The sequence below is a fragment of the Cupressus sempervirens genome, chromosome 2 (assembly GCF_028749045.1).
Source record: "Cupressus sempervirens isolate cs-2001-9-10 chromosome 2, ASM2874904v1, whole genome shotgun sequence".
Classification (NCBI taxonomy): domain Eukaryota; kingdom Viridiplantae; phylum Streptophyta; class Pinopsida; order Cupressales; family Cupressaceae; genus Cupressus; species Cupressus sempervirens.
In genome coordinates this window covers 277,299,532-277,307,781 of record NC_143119.1, presented here as the reverse complement: position 1 = coordinate 277,307,781, position 8,250 = coordinate 277,299,532, and positions in this window count along the sequence as shown.

Below are 8,250 nucleotides of genomic sequence, written 5' to 3'. Positions count from 1 at the left end.
CCAGAATTTGCTAATTTCAGGAAAAAGGTGTCCACTTATACCCCCTTTTGGCAGCACAACTTTGTGCACTTACCCTAATAATAACTCAAAATAAAGGTTGGAAGGGTTAAAGGTTCCCAAATTTAAAATTAATTAATAATAATTATTTGACTATTTTTAAAGAATAAAGTACATGTTTATGTTTCCATTTAGGAATGTGGAAGAAGAACGTTCAAACTATCTTTAAAACTATATTTGTAGGTTAAATTATTAAATTTTCATATAAAACATTATGGATAGATCGTCATCATAATAGATCACCTTCATGATAGATTAGAAAATGTGATTTGAAATGTTAAAAATAATTCAAAGGCAAATAACTGAAAATTATATAATAGTTTATCAACAAAAAAAAGTGATGTATTATTTGAAAAATAGTATAGCAATGTTATTAAACTTAATACATAATATATATTCCATAATGTTAATTGTTTATTAAAATTATTATAAATTAAAACACTAATTAAAAAATTATGTCTAAGTTAAATTATTTATAGATTATATTTATTATTTTTCAAATGTGATTTTATTATATTTCTTAATTTAAAATTTAACAAATAATTTTCTATAACAATCTAATAAAATAAAAATCTAATCTAAATTAAAAAAATTGAAAACAAACACTTAATTAAAAAAAATCTTATGAACTTTACCTATACTCCACCTGATTTGATTTTGACAATAATAAAACATAAAACCTTATCAAATACACATAGGCCTGTACAAATGCATTTGACTGTGAGGGGCACTGGAAAAGGAGTCATCAGAAAAGTATGACAGCGCATGATGTGAGTATGGGCGAGGCATGGCATGCCATTTGATGGGCATACAATCGAGAGGCATCCAAGGAGTCAAAATAAGTCCCTAGATAGTTGTTGTCGTCTGTCAATTGGATGGTGTTGTGAAGATGGGTACGACTCCTGTCAGGGCAATCTCGGCTTAACACATGATGACTGTCACTTGCCTAGCTACCCTGATGATAAATACCACAAGCTCATAAGTTGTCCCAATAGACGGGGATGGTGCTCTACTCAATCTCCTCTTTATTATTTGTTGTTGCTATCCCAATACACTTTGCTCGTTGCTCACTTCAACTTCTACTTATTTGGACATGTGCTAATATGATTAGCATAATCTACTACTTTTTATATCATATGATTAGACATTTTTATATATATGATTATCAGTTATTTACATATTAATTATTCAAATTAGAAGGAAAACAAATTTTGATAGTTATTAATTGATGATATTTTATATTTTATTTTTTTTCTATTTGGAGCATGTAGGATTATCTACCTTTAAGGTTTACTCAATCATAGAGATAACATAAGTTGAAGGGAGATATTCACTTTATTCCAAGTGGTTTTTAGAACTAGCATAGATAAAAGAGGGACACTTATTTTTTATTATATACCATTTCATTTTGTTAATTTTTATATATGTAAAAGAGTGGTGGTTATCATATATCATGTAGCATATTATTTTCTAGGAATTGACATCGATAAAAGGAAGATGTTTGCCTTTTATTATATAGTTTCTTTTTTTATTATAGCGATTTAATATAGAAAATAAAAATTGTTATATGTTATTGTCTAGCATCATATTTTCTTATAATGATCATTAGATAAAATCGAGGGAATAATTTGTTCTTATGTGTTTTGTTTGTTTCTCATATCAAGATGAGAAAATATTAAACTTTTGGACAACATGTACATTTTGAAGTATCCTTGTTAATATTGCTATCAAGATTTAACTGTGTGAATTTTGAGTCAAAATCATTGACTCATATTTTATGAGTAATGGTTCACCAAATTTATACATTTATCTTTTTCCTATTTTATGAGGGGTCATTGAGTTTCATGCAAGTGAAAGATTGTGTTTAGTTGATTAGTTTACATATTAGGTGTATCTAGTAGTCCTTTATAGTTAAAAATTACACACATAGTTAGACTTCATTAAATTATACTTCTTGGTCATATAAGGTCTTCAGACTTGTTATCTATATTTGCTAAAGGTATGTCTGAAGTAAGGCTTTATATGAAATGTAGTTGTAGATTTTTGAAAAAAATATGCTAACTAAGGTAATAAATCAAAGGAAAAAGTTTATTTATGTTGAATAAAAACTGAACTAAATACATGATCATATCCATTACTTACTCTTGTATATCGATACAAAGAATTTGGAGTCAAATTTTCCAATGTTGATTTGGGTTCTAACTTATGAGATATGTTGGTTGGTGGCTATATTCATTTTTTCAACATAAATATGTTGCGTTCCTTTTAAAAGTATATTTTATCCATAAATTAGGTTTTAATTCATGAAAAATGCTTATAAATGATGCTCAATAAAGGTACTCCAGAAGTACTTAGAAGTGAGTGTATGTTTTTAGAACCTTCTAAAATATTTGGGGGTATTTTTCGATGCCAATTTGAATTGGCAAAGGGATTTTAATGTGAATTTGGATTTTTTTGAAGTATCCCAAACATCATTGATATTTTTATGATGTCAATGATATAAGGAAAAATATTTTAAAAAGACATGAAATCATTCCCAATTCAACGACTACGCGAAATCATTCTCAAATACTGGAGAAGGAACGCACAAAGGCATATGGAGAATACTTTCCTCAATCATCGACTAATGAACTACAAAAGTAGCGAACAAATGAAGGAAAATTATTTTTCTTGCAATCTTAGGGCTACAATCAGTGACTCAATTTTGTTCATTTTAAAAATGTAAGCTCTCTTGAGGATTTGGGGAATGGAAGGAAACTAAGAGTCATTAAATTTTGATTGAATGTATTTTTGTAATATCCCCACCTAGTTTTGTTTATTTATTTGTTCATTTAGGATTTAGGAGTGAACATATATATTGTCTCTTGTCGTGCATTTGTGATCTATGACTATGCATTGGATTTTTTTCCCCCTTGTTGTGCCCTAGTAGTGATGTACAGGTGACCATAGATCAAACATGATGATATGCAAATACCAAATGGTCAGTGTTTGTACTGATTACTGCAAAATATTCTTCCCAATTTTATTACTTACCAATTAAAGAAAATTTTCTATATTGCACTTATCTGATGAATAACAATTTAATATTTTTGAAGTTTCTATTTCACTATGAGTTGTTCTTCATTATTTCTTACAAAAAATAGATGATTGATTTGGTGGAGCCAACAAAAAATTACTTTTCCCTACTGCACAAATAAAAAGAGGTGCAATTTTTTTTTTTTTTTTGAAAACTCTACAAGCTAAGTAATCACTTTAGATTTGTAACATTTTAGGACATGATGCAATATTGCTACAACAAGATCGAAGAGGAAATAATGGTGGTTACATAAATGATATCTATATGGACAAATAATTATGGTAACCCACATAGATATATATTAAATTTTTTAAAATTTAATTAAATTGAAATGGAGAATCTCAAAATATATTTCATTGCAACTAGGGAAATTAGTATCACACTTGGTCAAGACAATCAGCTCTAACATGCAACGATGCTCTCTTTGATGAAACTTCATAATTTATTTATTGAAATTACTAGATCAAACTATCCAGAACATGGTTGAAAAAAATCACAAACTACAAAGATAATAGAGAATTCGACTAATAACAGATATCACAATGCAGATATCGAAAACATCATATATTCATTGAATATAATATTCACTTAAAAAAAAAAATAGTAATGTTCAATGAAATCTTAAGACAAATGTGATAATGAAAATAAATTCCTTAACTTTAATTTTAACATTTTATGTTTACTAACAGTTTTAAACATACCTTTACTTACCCTTGTATAAATAAATTAATAAAATAAAAGGAAAAAGGTTGTTTGTGTTGAATAAAAATAAATTATATTCAGGATCATATCCATTAGTCACTCTTGTATAAATATATAAAGGATTCAATGTTAAATTTTGCAATGTTGATTTGGGTTCTAGCTTATGAGATATGCTGGCTATTGGCTATATTGGTTATTTTTAACATAGGTGTATTGTATTCTTTTTAAGATTATTTTTCATCCATGATATAGGTTTTGAGTCATGAAGAATTCGTATAAATGAAGCTCAATATAGGTAATCAGGAGGTACATAAAAGTGAGTGTACTTGTGATTCATTTTTATAACCCACTACAACATTTGGGGTCATTTTTCAATGCCAATTTGTGATGATAAATAAATTTGAATGTGGATTTTTTTTTTTAAAGTATCCCTAACATTGTTGATATGATGATGATGTCATCAATATTTTGGTGACATCAAGAGTATAAGGGAAGAAAAAGAAAAGACATGAAATCATTCCCAATTTCAACATCCACTTGAAATATTTCCATAATATAGGTGAAGACATGCACAAAGGAATATGCATTGAATCTCCCTCAACCATTGAGTAATGAACTAGGCAACCAATGAAGCAATGAAGAAAATTTAAATTTCCTTGCAATCTCAAATTTGCAATCAAAGGTTAGTTTTTGTTCATTTCAAAAATGCTAACTTTATTGAGGATCTAGGGAATTAAAGGGAAACTTAAAGTCATAAATTTTTGATCAGTTATTCTATTTGTTATGCCCCCACTTAGTTTTTTAATTTATTCATTCACTCAGGGTTAAAGAGTGAAAGTATATTATGTCTCTTGTCATGGCTTTGTGATCTATGACTATGCATTGAATATTATTCTCCCTTTTTATACCCTAGTTGTGATCTAAGTGTCAACAAATGTCAAATTATGACATGTGAATAGTAAATGGTGATTTTTTGTATTGAGTGCACCATTGTGAGCCATTTCATATGTTCATCTATGCACAATGTTATTCTAGTTTCTTTTTACTCACATGCCCATTTCATTTCATTTGATCATCTAAAAAGTGTGCTTATCTAAGCTCCAAATCTAATCTATTTATTCATTTATTTAGGACTCATGAGTGAATATAGATTTTTCCTCTTGTCGTTACCTTGTGACCTATGCCCCTACAATGATCTTTTTCAATGGAGAGGGAAAGGAAAAGGAAAAGAAAGTACTTGATGTAGGAGCATCCTTGGTGTAAGAGAAATCTTTCATCACCAGAAAAATATTTCCTTTTTGTTTCTTGAATAAAGGTTGTCTCAGTGCAGAGTTGTTGTCTCTAAAGGGTTGTGACTTAGTAAGTCAGTCATGCAAGTTTGAAATGACCTAGTTTAAGAGGTGCATGTTCATCTTAGATATATCAACCTACCAATTAAAGCTAAGTATCATATCATGAGTATTTGTGAATCTATCATGGATTTTTGGTTTAAAGTTTTGCTATAAATAATTTGGGCTAAGTGTTGAAGTCCTTAGAGACCTAGGATGAACTACAAAATGGGGTCAACTAGAGCTTGTCTAAGTTGGGCCCTCTAGATCAGAAGATGATGATTTTGGAGTGGGTTTATAATAGAAAATTTGAGCCATGGTTTGAAAGTTATAACCTTTCAAAATTAGGCTAGAATGTTTTTCCAAAATAAATGTCAAAGGTGTATTAGGTTGACTCTATATGTAGTTATAGGGTTAGTCAATCTTAAGGATTAGGGTTTGATGTCTAGAAACTTTCCGAGTAGAGTAAAAATCCATATATAAGGAATGTCTATAAAGTTTCTATCATAGATCTTGGTGATAGTTTTTAGCTCTATATTAAAAATTATTGTAAGGAAGGCACCCATGTGAGTTTCCATGTTGTATTTCAAAAATATGCAATTCTGCATTTGTAAAGAATTTAACAAGCCCATATTTTGTTGTCATGAATTATTTTTATTTATTTCTATTATGTGTTTGTGGTATTAAGGGGAGAACTCTTCATCAAGTGGTATTAGTGAGGGAGTTCCTGAGTGTGTAAAAAAAATGTCGACTAGGCGTGAGTTTCTGCTACTACTATGGTTTGGGATAAGTGTGTGGATAAATGGCTGATTATGAGGTTGTTCACACTAGGTTTTTAGAATAATGAAAATGGAATCATGGTAGAAGAGTAATAGGTGTTAAACATAAGGGATTTATAGCCCTCTAGAGACAGATGTAAATATTGGAAGAACAAATGTGGAGAGGAGTAAATCTTTTTGTAAGTGATGAAAGTGAGGAGGAAGGAAAAAAAGAAGAAAATGTTGAAGAAGAGGTGGTTTTGAAATGTAAAGAAGAAAGGATTTTTAAACCTATCTACAAGATTAGGAAAATACCCCAAGTTTTAGATTCCCACATTTTTTGGAAATCCTAACTCAAAGGAGTTGATCGATTAGATCAATGAGTTGGAGGAATACTTTGAATATGAAGATATTGAAGATCCTAATAAGGTCAAATATCTGAAGGCTAGACTAAAGGGTCATATGAAGGTCTAGTGGGAAAAGATTCAATTGGAGTGAAATAGAAGAAGAAACGATAAAATTACTAGATGGGATAAGATAATAGCTAAATTGAAGCAACAATTCATTCTTGTGGATTAGGAACTTAATATGCCAAGTACAATGATAGTGTTGAAGAAAATGAGAATATTTGTTTAGCAGTTTACTGAGGAGTTCTACCAAGTTCTCATGATAATCGGCCATGTGAAATAAGTTAAAAAGAGATTTTTTGGTTACCTTAATGGGTTGAGGCCAAGCATTTAGAAGGAGTTGATTTTGGTATGAATGAATAGTATTGAAGAGGCATACTATTTTTCCTTAAGGGCCCATTTGGTTACAAGCATAGAAATTAAAAATTAGAATACCAAATAGGAATAGGAATGGATATGGAGAATAGGAATGGTAAATGGTAGTACCAATATTTTTTGGTTCACCTCCAATATGATTGAAAATATGTTAAACCTAATCCCAATCTCATTTGGTTCAAATGGTAAACCCAATCTTGTTTTCTTAATATGGAACTAGAAAATAATGTAAATGTCAATGTGTGTGGAGACTACAGATGTACCAAAGTGATAGGGGCCTATAGGAAAATTTATTATTTTGAATGGACTTAAATATATAGAGATTTTGAGAACATTCTCTCAACTGTATGACTTGTGTTCCAAGTTGTTAGGTTGTGCCACTTTAGCAATAGGGGAATTTCTTTTCATTGTGAATAATGGGAACCATTTGTTTAAATTGTGTGAATAAAATCTAAGTGGATAATTCCATCATATCTATGTAGGTGTTTTTCCCAAGTGAAAAGGATGCCATTTCAAATACATTGACATGAGAGAACCATTTCTACAAATTATCACAGGGAAAACATATGTTTGAAGTGTCATTATACCATAATAGTGCATCTTTGAGACCTATGATATGGTTATGAGTCCAAGAAAATGAAAAATAATGTATGCAAGGCTAGTATAGAGGGCACACACTTGGTGTTGTGTGAATTAGATAGATTGAACATTGATAGTTTTTCCTTCTCTCATGCACTCATCAACACAAACCATCATCCAATGTCTAGAGCTGAGTGAAAATGATGTCTTGTAAAATGAGTGCCAAAATGATATAGGTCTTAGTCTAACAATAGACTCCAAAAAATATATAATTTGGGAAATTATTATTGAGAATAGGAATGGCCTATTCTAATAACAACTATTTTTTGGAATGGACATATGCTCATTTTAGGGGAAAAATGGGAATATGTATTCCTATTCTGATTTGGTGCACTAAACAAAGAATATCAAATATATTCCTAATTTCCTATTCCTATTCTAGCAACCAAACATGCCCTAATAGTTAAGGAAAAGCCAAACAAGAAGTTTGATAACAAGACTAGAAGAATAGGTCACAATGGAAGATATGTTAGAAGGCCTTATGGATACAAAAATGATTACTAAAATAATGAGGATGATGCCAACAATAGAAATTAGAACCAGAGGGGAACCAAGGGGGAACTAGTGGGGATAATTGCTCTGATACCACTTGGTGCAAGGGTAAGGTATGAAAATTATGGTCAAAGGCACACCTAACCATCAAACCACCTTATAGAGTAAACACAATGGAAACAAACAATAGGAAACAACACCAAGGAGAGAAAGAACAAAAATTTCCTTATTGATTCATCCAATTATCAACATACATGGCTGGCTGTGAGGCCTTCTGGGTTATGAAAAACAATCAAAGAACTTACAAACTTGAATTTTGACCCCAGAGAAAGAACAAAAATTTCCTTATTGATTCATCCAATTATCAACATACATTCCTGGCTGTGAGGCCTTCTGGGTTATGAAAAACAATCAAA